The 15,311-nt window shown below is 36.9% G+C and overlaps 3 protein-coding genes across 10 annotated transcripts in view; 1 reads left to right on the top strand and 2 right to left on the bottom strand.

Moving 5' to 3' along the window:
* Positions 1-15,311, bottom strand: part of LOC127847680 (uncharacterized) — a 391,129-nt gene that overhangs the window by 25,929 nt on the left and 349,889 nt on the right. The gene's annotated exons all lie outside the window — the stretch shown is intronic.
* Positions 1-15,311, bottom strand: part of LOC127847683 (uncharacterized) — a 70,842-nt gene that overhangs the window by 25,526 nt on the left and 30,005 nt on the right. The window lies entirely within an intron of this gene.
* Positions 1-15,311, top strand: part of LOC127847672 (E3 ubiquitin-protein ligase TRIM33-like) — a 414,404-nt gene that overhangs the window by 383,306 nt on the left and 15,787 nt on the right. The window lies entirely within an intron of this gene.

The raw sequence follows: 15,311 nt of genomic DNA, 5'->3' as shown, positions 1-15,311 counted from the left end.
TAGATCGGAATATCTTTAAATTTTGTGAATAAATGTGTTCCTGGTGGATAACAACGACAACTTACCAGAATATTGCTCATGATCACACGTAAAACTTCTTTCTGAGACATTGTGTACACACCGGTCTTACTGACAATAACGAAGTGACGTCACCATCTATGTATAAATGCTTTCTGAGAGCGAATGGAAAATGCGTCACATATTCTGACAAATAAACAGTAGGGTGTCGTTATTGAAATACCGCGAGAATACTGGAAGAATAGAGATGCCAACTATAATGTTTAAAACAAATAATTTTTTAACAAGCGTTTGTGATTTGTCAGGATAATAATAAAAATAAGATATCGAAAAGATCAAAGCAAATAAATTCGACAGAAATCTGAGATTCGGCAATATATTAAAGACGGGTTATGTTCACCTAAATTGTGTTTGGTAAAGACTGTCACTATATGGAGTGAACCAGTCTTCGGCTTATACCCACTGAAGAAGAGCATTCAGGGGAGATAATTGATTAATGACTTAATTCTGGAACGGTTGCGAAGAAAAACAAATAATGCGAGAATATTTAGTGCGATTCGCTACACAATTATGATGTCATTGATATAACTTTTCCTGAGGTATGTATTTACATGTAATTTAGCATATGTCAGAGTGTTTTTGATTTGTTCAAGGCCATAAATAGCATCGCGAAAATATATGTCGCGTGGCAATTTTTTTTGAGACGTATCCATATGTGGCATTCTTATGTAATTTTATGTCTAAATTCCCATATGTATGAACGGTCAACGCCCGATTCATATATCATATAGTCTCTACAATAATTGTTATGCAAAGTAAAATGAATTGTAGGATGCAATTTAGGAGAGTTTTGCTTTTTCATTGTATTCATTAACTGTAAAGATGAGTTCTGTTCAAAGAAATATTTAGTATCATATAGTAACAATTCATGTTTTGTACGGATTTCTTTCATCATTGTTTTTATATTCAATTTTTGTTTATGACAATTATACGTGTAATGAAGTATTTTAAACATGTTATTTATCCTTTACCTTTCACTAAGTTTTACGAAATTAAGTTATATTAAAGCTCACATTTACCTTATTGTTTTCTAGGAATCGCATGGAATATTAAAATCAGTATTTGAATTTCACATTAACAGTCAGCAGACTATTGCAAAGCAGTGCTTAGTTGTTTGTGTATAGGAGACACTATTTTTTATTTTTAAGTAGCAAATTTACAATATGATTATATGACTTGTATATCCATTTAACAGTTGTGCTTTCTCATTACTAACTTACTGCTAGAGCTGTTTGAACTACACATATTATCAAACGTGTTTAATAAAATACACATGAAAAAAACAGAGGTAAGCATTTTTGCATTTATCAAATCAAGCTAAATTGCATATAAAAATTGATCAAATGAGTGATGTATATTGTTGGTTTGGTAATGTTTCCACAGCTCTTAAATGGATAGTTTTAATTACCAATGAACTGTAATTCTTTACTACTGTCAGATGTAATTGTTTATTACCATCACCTGACACCAGACTGTTTATTCTATAGTTTAGTTTAAACATTTTTATTTAAGCTCGATTGCATCGAAAGCCTTAGGCTTATATAAAAGCTCTCGAGTCCGTTTCTTGGGCCTAGAACCAGTACTTGGTGTCTTTGGGGGAGATGTAAAGAACGCTCCCACGGTGGGGATTGTACCCGTGACCTCCCGGTCGCTAGGCGGACACCATATCCATTACACCACGGCGACCTTCTGTTTATTCATTTTATTTATTTATTCTATAAACAAGTCTGAAATGTCTCATGGTATCATATGATCATTTTAAATCAATTGTAGTATTTGTTGAATCACGGTCTTTAAGTTTAGTAAACAACAAAATAATGGAAAATGGGTTTTCATAACACTACAATCCTTCAAATACCCCATTGGCTAACAGTCTATTAAATATTCAAATAATTGTGCCATATGTATTTACATATCACAATTTTACATGATAAGGTTACGTATGCTGAATAACTAGGTAAAGTCTTGGAAAAATCTTGTGAGCACTCTTTTGGCTAAATATATGACTCAATCTCAATTAAACTTGGTCAGAATGCTAATCTTGACAATTTCAAGGCCGATTATCAATATGAGTCATGTGTGTCCAAAAGTAGGTCACTACGTAAACTCAAAGATTGTTACTAGGATAACTCAAACTTGATGAAAAGAATGTTTATCTTGACACTATCTAGTCAATGTTAAATGTGGGTCATATGTGTAAAAAACAATCCACATGTTCAATTTTAGAAAAATCTCTAAGGGCAACATTCATGACTCAATCTTAATAAATCTTGATCAGAATGATTATCAAGAAAATATCTAGGCTGAGTTTGAAAAAGGTTCATGTGCTTCCAAAAATTAGGTCACCAAATCAAATCTTAGAAGACCAATATTACCATTCTAGAGGCAACATTTATTACTCTGTCTTGATCAAGATTGGTCAGAATGTTTATATTGACAAAATCAAGGCTATGTCTGACTCTGGGACAAGTGGGGTCTAAATCCATATCAGAAGTTCAAGTCTTCTACAATAGGTGTGAGATTCAGGGCCATCTGGGCCCTCTTGTGTGAATATGCATGGTGAGTGCAAATAGCAAATAGCAGATATCACAGACTCAGAGTGAACTGTTTATGTATCAATAATTCAATATAGCTTAGTATTTTTTAGCTCAGCTGAGCAAAATGTGCTCATGGTAAGCTTTAATGATCACCTTTGTTTCTGTTGTGAAAAGTGTGTCGTGCAACGTCAATATTTACCTTGTTAACACTGTTGAGGCCATATTTATTGTCTGGTATTTATGAAATGGCTTACGTTAGGTCAAAAACACTCCAGAAGTCACATTTATAGTCCAATCTTTATGAAACTTGGCCATAAAATTTGTTCTTATGATATCTGCGCTAAGTGTGAAAAATGGTTCTGGTCTGTTGAAAAACAAGGCCACAAGGGAGCAGGGCAGTTTTCTCTATTTAGCTATAGTAAACCCTGGTAGCACTCCAGAAGTCCCCCTTTTTATACGCCCGTATAAAATACGGGACGTATTATGTGAAACCCCTTGGCGGGCGGGCGGGCGGCGGGCGGGCGGCGGGCGGAAGGCATCACTTTGTCCGGACTCTAATTCAAATTGTATTCATCCGATCTTCACCAAACTTGGTCAGCAGTTGCATCTAGTTGATATCTAGGCCAAGTTCGAATATGGGTCATGCCGGGTCAAAAACTAGGTCATAGGGTCAATAAGTGCATTTTCAAAGGGGCCACTTTGTCCGGACTCTATTTCAAATTGTATTCATCCGATCTTCACCAAACTTGGTCAGCAGTTGCATCTAGTTGATATATAGGCCAAGTTCGAATATGGGTCATGCCGGGTCAAAAACTAGGTCATAGGGTCAATTAGTGCATTTTCAACGGCGCCACTTTGTCCGGACTCTAATTCAAATTGTATTCATCCGATCTTCACCAAACTTGGTCAGTAGTTGCATCTAGTTGATATCTAGGTCAAGTCCGAATATGGGTCATGCTGGGTCAAAAACTAGGTCAAAGGGTCAATAAGTGCATTTTACTTTGTCCGGACTCTAATTCAAATTGTATAAATCTTATCTTCACCAAACTTGGTCAGTAGTTGCATCTAGTTGATATCTAGGCCAAGTTCGAATATGGGTCATGCCAGGTAAAAAACTAGGTCATAGGGTCAATTAGTCCATTTTCAACAGCGCCACTTTGTCCGGACTCTTATTCAAATTGTATTCATCCGATCTTTACCAAACTTGGTCAGTAGTTGCATCTAGTTGATATCTAGGTCAAGTTCGAATATGGGTCATGTCGGGTCAAGAACTAGGTCATAGGGTCAATTAGTGCATTTTCAACGGCGCCACTTTGTCCGGACTCTAATTCAAATTGTATTCATCCGAAACTTTTAAACAACTTTTTATCCTGCGTCAAAGTGGTATGGGGGTATAAGTCACATTCAGTGACAAAGCTCTAGTTCAAGTTGAATTCACCAAACTTGGTCAGAGGTAGTATATAGATTATATATCAGTCTGGTTTGATTGGAGACATGCAACCGATTAACACATGCAATATTTTTATGCAATATTTTTATCCAGTTTTATTTTGCGATATTTTCATCGGGTTTATTTTTTTCGCGATTTTTGAAACGAGTTATTTTTAACAACATGTTTATTGGTAAGTTTCATTTTTCCTTCAATCTAATCATGATTTCCACAGGTACATGAGTTTTTCACTGTGCATGGGTACTATAGAAAGGCAACTGTTTATCATTGTCATCAACCTAAAATCAATTTTTATACGCCCGTTTTAAAAACGGGACGTATTATAGTTTCACCCTTGGCGGGCGGCGTCCACAGCAGTTTCCGCTCTCTAATTCAAATAGTTTTCATCTGATCTTCACCAAACTTGGTCAGAAGTTGTGTCTAGACAATATCTAGGTCAAGTTCGAATATGGGTCATGCCGGGTCAAAAAATAGGTCACGGGGTCACTTAGTGCATTTCAAGGTTAAGCATGGTGTCCGCTCTCTAATTAAAGTAGTTTTCACCTGATCTTCACCTAATTTGGTCAGAAGTTGTGTCTAGATGATATGTAGGTAAAGTTCGAATATGGGTCATGCCGGGTCAAAAACGAGGTCACGAGGTCACATAGTGCATTTCAAGCATTTAGCATGGTGTCCGCTCTCTAATTGAAGTAGTTTTCATCTGATCTTCACCAAATTTAGTCAAATGTTACATCTAAATGATATCTAGGTCATGTTCAAATATGGGTCATGCCAGGTCAATAACTAGGTCTCGAGGTCACTTAGTGCATTTCAAGCATTGAGCATGGTGTCCAAAACCTTTGAACGGGCGTATCTTGTGACAGTTTGGCACTCTTGTTAACTTTGTAAGAATATTTGTTCTAATGATATCTCAGCTGAGATCGAAAATGGTTGTTGTTTGTTGAAAAACATCGCTCTCTGTCGGCGGAGAAGTTTACCCTTTTTGACTATTGTAAATCTTATTGACACTATAGAAGTCACATTTGTAGTCCAATCTTCATGACACTTGGTAAGAATATTAGGGGGAAAGTGGGGTCCCTTATAAGCCTGTACGGAATGCACATACTAATCTGAGACCACATTTTAAGCACTTGCATTTAACACTGTTTTTCCAGAGTGGGCACATATCTTCACACTTGTGACCTTGGTGATTTCACAGGGAAGCCACCAGTTTTACATCTGCAAGGAAATACCAAACACAATTTAACAGAATATCCTCGCTATACCATATAAAAAGACGGTACAAATTGATATATCCACAACTGTGTCATTTTGATTGTATTTCACAGTACAGCATTGTATTTCACAGCACAGCCTTGTATTTCACAGTGCATGCTTGTATTTTACAATGCAGCCATGTATTTTTCACAGTGCAGCCTTGTTTATCACAGGGCAGCTTTGTATTTCACAGCGCAGCCACCAGTGTTACACCTGTCAAGCCAAGTTCACTCAAAGTTGTACCGACACCGTGTGACCAGCTCCATGTTAAAATTTAGCACGTGCAATCTGACCTTCAGAGAGCCGCTTGACCTTGAGAAACATCGGAAGCTGCATCTCGACCGCAGGTAGTTTAAACCTATGTCTTTTAGCTCGATTGCATTTAAACCTGAAGTCTTATGGAAACAAGTCCATTTGCTGGGTAGATCTTGCAAGTAATGTATTTTGGAGAGATATATAGGAAGTTACCACAGTGGAAATCGATCTAATGATCTCCTAATCGCTAGACTGACACCATATCCACAACGCCATGGCGACCTACTTGACCGTAGGTAACCCCCAGTCCTCTAAATACTGAAACATGAGACGCTTTCTGTGATAACTGGGCTAAATGGATGTGTGTAAAGTGTCATCCTACATTAGTCTGTGCATTTTGCACAGGCTAATCTGGGAGAACAGTTTCGTGGCTGGTTACAGCAATGCGGAAAATTGCACCCAGCTCTTTGAAGAAATCGTAGAAGGAAGTGATATTCCCAATAGCCATTCAGTAGTCATTGAAGAGGTTGACAGAGGCAAGTTTGCGGAAAACCATGAGGACCATTTGTCAAAAACCATGAGGACCATTTGTCAAATAATTCTGCAATTGTGATGTCGTAATGAGTGGGTAGGAAAAATTTCATGGTGTAGAACACGGAAGATGACGTAGAGCTCGTGGAGATTAAGTACATACAGGATGGGGACATAATCACCATATTAGGTAGAGTATGGGCCTACCATTCAACCTCGTTCTGGGAAAACTGGGCTTAATGCGCGTGCGTATTTAAAATGTTCGTTGCAGAGGCTAATCAGGGACCACACTGCGATTTTGTTAATTTTGTGTTAAAAAGAGGTCTCTTCTAAATTAAATGCCTGTGTTGGTGGAAAAATTTCACACTGCACAGGCTAATCTGGGATGACACTTTATGCACATGCGTTAAGCCCAGTTTTCCGAGAATGAGGCTTAATTTGTTGTCCATATCTGCAATGTGTCTCCCCTTCTCCCTTTCATGTAATATTGGAATGTCTAGTTTTTAATATTATGTTGGCTGGCTTGTCGTTTGTATAATCTAGTATGAGCTGGTGGAATTAAATTGCGTTTAAAAGGTTTTGTTCAAATATTTTTATATTTAAAAATATTTCAGATGCATTTATTTACAAAACTGTAAAATTAAAAATAATCTTAAAACCTTAAAAACAATTGCCTTCTCTGAAACTAGTACACGAGACTTGTTAAAGCAAAATCAGATGTACTCTCAATGTGTGTGTTCTCAATGTGTTTAATTGTAAATCCTAAATGCTGCATTCTTGGCAATTTCTCCATATTTTCTCTAGCCAACTTGACGTTGTATTCCTTTCTTTATGGTTTTGTGTTTTTTAAACCATGGTACTTTTATTTTACCATGACCCTGTGATGTTTTAAGATGAGTACTACACAGGAATACACTGAATAGCAATTTGACGTCGCCGTGGTGTAGTGGATAATGTGTCCGCCTAAGGACCGGGAGGTCACGGGTTTGATCCCCACTGTGGGAGTGTTCTTTAGATTACCCCATAGACACCACGTACTGGTTCTAGTCCCAGGAAAGGGACTTGATAGCATTTATAATAAGACTTAACCTTTCTATGCTATAGAGCTAAAATAAAAATGATTATATGCATCGCTTATAACATGTATAAAAATGACAGTAGCAAAAAAATTTATTTGCTCCTGTTGTTTGTACTGTATATAACAACGATGTAATGATACAAATCGTCGTTATACCGAAAATGCAATTAAGCAAAAGATTTCAACAGCGTGGTGAAAATTCAATACATGTTGAACAATTAAGATTATATGGATTGCCTACTGATATTTTCACACGTATTTAAAGAGCGGCAACCTTTCTTTGTTTTGCATGATATCATCGTGAATGTGGAGGTTTGGGCAGTGCTACGAGCGTATTTAACATACATTTGCTAACCATACCATGGTTTACAATCGTCTGGCATTTTTAATCTTGTAATGGCTTTTAAGTGTTTGTTTAAATATTATTGTTGAATATATATATACAATTACGCCCTTTTTTAAAGTATAAACGTTGTATATTATGGATAAAGATTATGGGAAAAAATGTACAAATTAACTTACACATGCGGATACAATTAAATAGAAAATAGTATGTTCAAGTTATTGTGTCTTTCTGATAAATATTTGTATAACAGTGATTCGACATTATTTGTAACAACACGTTTTCTAAACTAAGTGTGCGATTTTAAACACTTGGTTTGTAATAGCATATTTTTAGTGTAAACCTTATCCACGGCATTGTCAATCAAATGATCTTTTCTGTTGCAGAGGGTAACACCAGCTCCTCCTTATCGGACATTGTATCAAAATTACAGTATGAAAAAATCTGCAACCCTACAACCACTTACGGTAACCAAATGACCAGTTATGGTTACCATGGTAACCACACAACAACTGAAGGTAATCAAATAAATCGTTACCAATCAATAAGGGAGAGTAACCATGCAACCAATGCTGGTTACCAAGTTACCATTGATGGTAACCAAGCAACAAGTGAGTGTAAACAAGAAAACACTATCGGTAACGCAGCAGCCCTTAGAACTAGCATGGTGACCACAACTTTGACACATGGTGTGATCATTGATAATGCTACTCCAGAAAATAATGCGTGTGATGAAAGCAATGGATATCTCGATGGTGAAACCCTGCATGTGAGTCTGAAAGGTAAGATTATTCCTTTTTTGAATAATGAAAATGAGCCTTACGCTGGAAAACAGGGTTTATTGCATGTATGTAACGTGTCATCCCTGATAAGCCTGTGCAGTCCACACGGGTTAATCAGGTAAACACTTTCCACTTTTATGGAATTTCTCGGTGAAAGGAAGTCTAGGTGGAAAGTGTAGTCCCTTATTAGCCTGTGGGTACCGCACAAGCTAATCTTTCACAACTTTCTATGCACATGCATTAAGCCCCGTTTTTCCACAGCGAGGCTCAAATGAATGTGTAGGGGTTATGCATATAACCAAGTATAATATTTATCTGGAATGTCAATCATAAGTGAGGTCCACCAAACACACTCAGGTCTTATCTGAATTGTGTATATGTGTATTAGAAGATTATCACGGTTTTCTTGTGCCTTGACCATTAATAATTGTAGTCTATCAAATTACCAGATAGTCTTTTTCAAACCAAATCTAGTTACATTTGTAATAGTAATCTCCGTTTGTTGAACATTAACCTTGGTTGTCACGATCTAATTTTTATGATAAATCATTATCAAGATTTTTGCACAACTGGGTTGTTATTTCATGTATGTACTATTTTATCAGAGCATTTAAGGTGGTATGGATAAACATGAAGTCATGTGAGGCCTAGAAACAGACCAGTATGAGGCTTTGATAACACTGTATTGATAAGTGCAGGACATGATTAACTTATTTCTTATCCACCATTCACCAAATATTGTCTAACTTCTATTATTTAATGCTCATAAATAGTGCAACTGTGTCAGAAATGAAAACAAATGTCTCGTGTTACCTATGTTGAACGATGCTTTATTTAATCAAAAAGGATGTTCTTTGGTATCAATTTTGGAAAAACAGAAACAAACAAAATCAATAGTTATATGATAAAGCTTAAGCATTTCAGGTGGCGTATAGGCATGTGTATCTATCAGTCCGCACACCTTCAAACACACACACACAGTTATGTGTAATGAGATTTAAATTATCATATCATAAGTCTGGAGCAGTGCTCCAGTTGGGTTTAAATGGAAGAGCGCCCCACCCTGCCACTCTGAAGCCCCGCCCTTCCCTTCCGAGATCCCGTCCTGCCCTTGTATTTATTGAAAAATTATTATTTTTTGTGTTAACTTATGATAATTTATCAATCACTTTTTTACATTGAAATAAATTTATTCTTCATTGTAGACATTTTATTTGCATGGTTTAATAATAATGGTAATAATATATTATAACAATAATAATTAACATTAAAAGTAATATGCAACAGGGAGCATTCCAGATACCATTGCGCGCTCAAAAGTGCCATTTTGACAAAATACTGCGCGTCGAAAATGCCCTTTTGACAAATTAGCCACCCACCCTGCCCTTTTCAAATCACAGCTGGAGCACTTCCGGATGATGTCCTTTTGTATTGTGTCACGCATGATGTCCTTTTGGTAGGATGTCACATATGATGTCCTTTGGTATTATGTCACAAATGATGTCATTTGGTGTGATGTCACAAATGTTGTCCTTTGGTTTGATGTCACAAATGTTGTCCTTTGGTATGATGTCACATATGATATCCTTTGGTATTATGTCACAAATGCTGTCGTTTGGTATGATGTCACACATGTTGTCCTTTGGTATGATGTCACATATGATGTCCTTTAGTATTATGTCACAAATGTTATCCTTTGGTATGATCTCAAAAACCATGTCATTTGTTGTGATGTCACAAATGTTGTCCTTTGGTATAATGTCACCAATGATGTCCTTTGGTATTGTATCACAAATATTGTCCTTTTGTATGATGTCACAAATGATGTCCTTTGGTATGATGTCACAAATGTTGTCCTTTGGTATGATGTCACAAATTTTGTCATTTGGTATGATGTCACAAATGTTGTCCTTTTGTATGATGTCACATATTATGTCCTTTGGTATTATGTCACAAATGTTGTCCTTTGATATGATGTCACAAATGTTGTCCTTTGGTATGATATCACCAATGATGTCCTTCGGTATTATGTCACAAATGTTGTCCTTTGGTATGATGTCACAAACGATGTCATTTGGTGTGATATCACAAATGTTGTCCTTTGGTATAACGTCACCAAAGATGTCCTTTGGTATTATGTCACAAATGTTGTCCTCTGGTATGATGTCACAAATGATGTCATTTGGTGTGATGTCACAAATGTTGTCCTTTGGTATAAGGTCACCAATGATGTCCTTTGGTATTATGTCACAAATGTTTCATTTGGTATGATGTCACAAATGATGTCATTTGGTATGATGTCACACATGATCTTCTTTGGTATGATGTCACCCATGATGTCCTTTGGTATGATGTCACATTGAGATATGGAAAAACAGAAACATGCACTATAAATAGTCATAGGATTAAGCTTAAGCATATAAGGTGGCTTATAAGCATGTGTGTCAGTCGCTCCGTAATCTCTCAAAACACCAAAACAGTTATATGTAATTAGATTAAATAAAACAGTGTTTTTTTCACCATTTTGGAATGGGGCTGGGTCCTTTTGGATTGGGAACAATTGTGTTGTTTTTACTAACATATACTTAAAAATTTAGAATAAAATTGATTTCATTATTAATTTACTAAGCTGCAATTTATAAAGCTGGATGGGACATAACTTAATGTTGAGACAAATTAAGTTCTTTTTTCGGAAACCTTCAATTTGGCATAGTTATGTCCTATTTAGGAAAAATGTATACTTTTTTCCATTGGCAATGGGTTCCACTACAGGCCCCACATTTGATAGAAAAAACACACTTAATAGTCATATCATTAGTCTGGAGTAACAATATAAACAGAAAATCATGAGAGTGCGTGTCATAGTTATCATTAATAACAACTAAAATGAATTGAAACTTCAAATATTGACAAACTTTAACTGTCCAACACTTCATGAGAGTGATTTTAAGTGGACGTGTTAAACGTATGGACCAACGAGAACAACCAGACAAATGAGTACACTAGAAACATGATCGATACTGCTGTAATATTCGGCAAAACATCTGTGCTGTTTCAGGTGGTACTGGTCAGTCGCTACGCTAATCAACAAGCACATGCTGGAGTATAAGCCTCAACATCTGTGCTGTTTCAGAGGGTACTGATCAGTCGCTGAACATCTGTGCTGTTTCAGGTGGTGCTGGTCAGTCGTTGACGCTGATCAACAAGCACAGGTTGGAGTATTAGGCTCAATATCTGTACGGTTTCAGAAGGTACTGGTCAGTCGCTGACCCTGATCAACAAGAGCAGGCTTGAGTATTAGGCTCAATATCTGTACTGTTTCAGGGGGTACTTGTCAGTCGCTGACCCTGATCAACAAGAGCAGGCTTGAGTATTAGGCTCAATATATGTACTGTTTCAGGGGGTACTGGTCAGTCGCTGACCCTGATCAACAAGCGCAGGCTTGAGTATAAGGCCCAATATCTGTACTGTTTCAGGGGGTACTGGTCAGTCGCTGACCCTGATCAACAAGCGCAGGCTTGAGTATTAGGCTCAATATTTGTACTGTTTCAGGGGGTACTGGTCAGTCGCTGACCCTGATCAACAAGCACAGGTTGGAGTATTAGGCTCAATATCTGTACTGTTTCAGGGGGTACTGGTCAGTCGCTGACCCTGATCAACAAGCGCAGGCTTGAGTATTAGGCTCAATATATGTGCTGTTTCAGGGGGTACTGGTCATTCGCTGACCCTGATCAACAAGCGCAGGCTGTAGTATTAGGCTCACTATCTGTGCTGATTCCGTCGGTACTGGTCAGGCACTAAACCTCTGTGCTGTTTCAGGTGGTACTGGTCAGTCCCTAAACATATGCGCTGTTTCAGGTGGTACTGGTCAGTCACTAAACTTCTGTGCTGTTTCAGGTGGTACTGGTCAGTCCCTAAACATATGCGCTGTTTCAGGTGGTACTGGTCAGTCACTAAACTTCTGTGCTGTTTCAGGTGGTACAGGTCAGCCCCTGAACTTATGTGCTGTTTCAGGTGGTACTGGTCAGTCACTAAACTTGTGTGCTGTTTCAGGTGGTAATGGTCAGTCACTTAACTTCTGTGCTGTTTCAGGTGGTACTGGTCAGTCGCTTAACTTCTGTGTTGTTTCAGGTGGTACTGGTCAGTCGCTAAACTTCTGTGTTGTTTCAGGTGGTACTGGTCAGTCACTGACCATGATAAACAACGCAGGTTGGAGCAGATGACCCAGGGATCTGAAGTGGTTGACGTGGAACTGCAGAAGGTAACCAGGTCCAAGTACTTTTGGGCCGCGCTGTGTGAAAACAGGGCTAAATGCATGAGCATAAAGTGTTGTTCCAGAGTAGCATGTGCAGTCCGCACAGGCTAATCAGGGACGACACTTTCAGCCTTTATGGATTTTTTTTATTTAAAGTATTTTTTTTAAACAAAAATCCTGTTTATGAAGAAAGTGTCTTCCACACAGGCTAATCAGGAATGACCATTTACAAACATGCATTAAGTCCCATTTTTTCCCCAGATCATGGCTTTTGTAGTTTGTTTATGACACTACTTTCAGTAGGGGTTTAGGGGTCGAAATTGATAAGCACAAAACTACCCATCCGTCGCTTTAGTCAAACATGTTAATCTTAGAGTTCAAGAAGATGGTTTGTTCTTTATTTAGCGTTTAAGCTCACCTGAGCACAATGTGATCACCTTTTGTCCATTGTGAGTTTTCTATCATCAACATTTATCTACTTTATACTCTAGAGGACACATTTATTGCCGATTTTCATGTAACTTGATCACAAGATTTGTCCCAATGATATCTTGGCTGAGTTCAAAACTGTGTTATTTAAGGTAAAAAACTAAGTCAAATTGAAGAATAGCTTGTCAACTCTCTATAAGTCACATAAAGTGCAATTTTCATTACTTCTTGATAACATGCACGAAGTCACATTTTTAGTCGAATCACCATGCAACTGTGTCAGAAAATTTTGTTCTCATGATATCTTAGCTAAGTTCAAAATCGTTTCGATCCGTTGAAAAACATGGCCACCAGTTGACGGGGCAGTTTTCCTTATATTGCTTTAGTAAATTCTTGTTTACACTCTAGACGTCATATTTATTTTCCAATCTTCCTGAAACGAGGTTAGAACATTTGCTCCAATAATATCTTTGATTATTTCATAAATGGTTTGGGTTAGTTGAAAAGCATAGCTTCCAGGAGACAATCGGCACAAAACACAGTTGATCAGAAAAATAAAGGCATTACTTTTCCTACTAAACAATAGAAACAATCTCTTCTTTGATGAGCAACAGGAGTCACATGATTATTTATGTTTTCTTTGAAGTTTTGTACTCTATATATCTTTGAAAAAAAATCCTTTAAGATTAAAAATGAACACATTGTGCCACCCACAGCATGATGTCTGCAAAAGACGAAAATTAGGAAAAATACAGCCTAGTTCATCAATTGTACTTTGATTTACTGCAGTTTCATGTTTGCTATTGGTAAACAATATATGCTTCGTCTAGCCAAGTTTAATGCATGTTTGACAAACACAGTGGTAGTAATTGCAGCAACATGTAGAAGCATATTTAAATCAAAAGTGGATCCTTTAATTGAGTTATACAGTTCACATAGAGTTATAATATCCATTTACTCTTTTTTTTTTCGACCGTGTTATATTTTCAGGATCGGTCATGCATCAGTATATCCCCTGTAAGTTAAATTCTCACTGTTAAAAAGTGTATTTTTTGTGCTAGCTTTCAGCTAAATTTATTGTAAAAGATTGCTCCCATCAACGTTAGGAGATACCCAACGTGCTTTCATATAAGTGGTCAGGTTGAAAAAGAAAAACAGTATTGGGCGTATCATATACCTAGTGGTTCTGTTGAAAACTGTTTCAATGTAAATATCAGTTTAATCATGTGAATGGAAAATTAAGACGTCTCTACTCTAGTTAAACTGTTAACTGATATAATTTTAGCATATGTCTTTACAAATATATATTTTATGAACATTATAATTGTTTATTGTATACCTTACATACACTTAAAAAAAGAGTTGTTCTACAAATATTGCTTGAATTTCACTTTTTTACCTTAAAATGCTTTAAAGTGCTTGAATTTTGACTGCAGGTTTCTGAATGATCGTACAGGCTTTGTTGTATGATAACGTCCTACTCATATGATTTGATAATGCGTACTGGTACATGAGTTCAAGTACTGATAACACAAATGTGTATCATTCAACAGTACCGTCCAAAGTAATAGATTAGATGATTTAAGCCACCAGTTGAAGGAGTGTAATTTCATGGGCACAGATTTCTTAAGAATATTTATAATAAAGTGATTAAGATGGCATTGTTTTCTCAGTCAACTGTGGGTAAAGGCTCTGATTCATTTACAGACTTTTGTTGTTCACCGTGTCAAGAGCACAAAATTATCCAGTGGGCCGAGTTTTACTGCGATAACTGTCTAAAATTTTATTGTGCAAAATGTATTAACTTGCATGGTCAGTTGTTTGGAAAACATGTGACATATGGAAGGGGAGACACAAGTAAGTGGCCAGTGTGCAAGGAAGTGGAGGATTTCATTCAGAAATGTGACCTTCATGAAGACAAACGGCTAGAGATGTTTTGTAATGACCACAATCAGATGTGCTGCACTAATTGTGCTTTCCTCAATCACAGGTAATTAAGACATGTATGTGCTTTCAAATATAATTGGTCCATGTTGTGTGAAAAAGGGGTTTAATGCTCGTGCATAAAGTGTCGTCCCTGATTAGCCTGTGCAGAGAATCAGGGACTACACATTTCGCTTTTATGCTATTTTTTTCAAGAAAGTCTCTTCTTAGCCAAAATCAAATTTAGACCGAAAATATTTGGAACAACACTTTAGGCACATGCATTAAACTCCTTTTTGACAGAGCAAGGTTCATTTGTTTTCATAAAAAGACCATTCAATCTATCATTATTTAGATCAATTTTGGCAAAGTGTTTATTGAAATTATAAATTG

This window comes from Dreissena polymorpha, chromosome 10 (assembly GCF_020536995.1).
Source record: "Dreissena polymorpha isolate Duluth1 chromosome 10, UMN_Dpol_1.0, whole genome shotgun sequence".
NCBI lineage: Eukaryota > Metazoa > Mollusca > Bivalvia > Myida > Dreissenidae > Dreissena > Dreissena polymorpha.
This window is presented reverse-complemented; position numbering and strand designations above follow the sequence as displayed.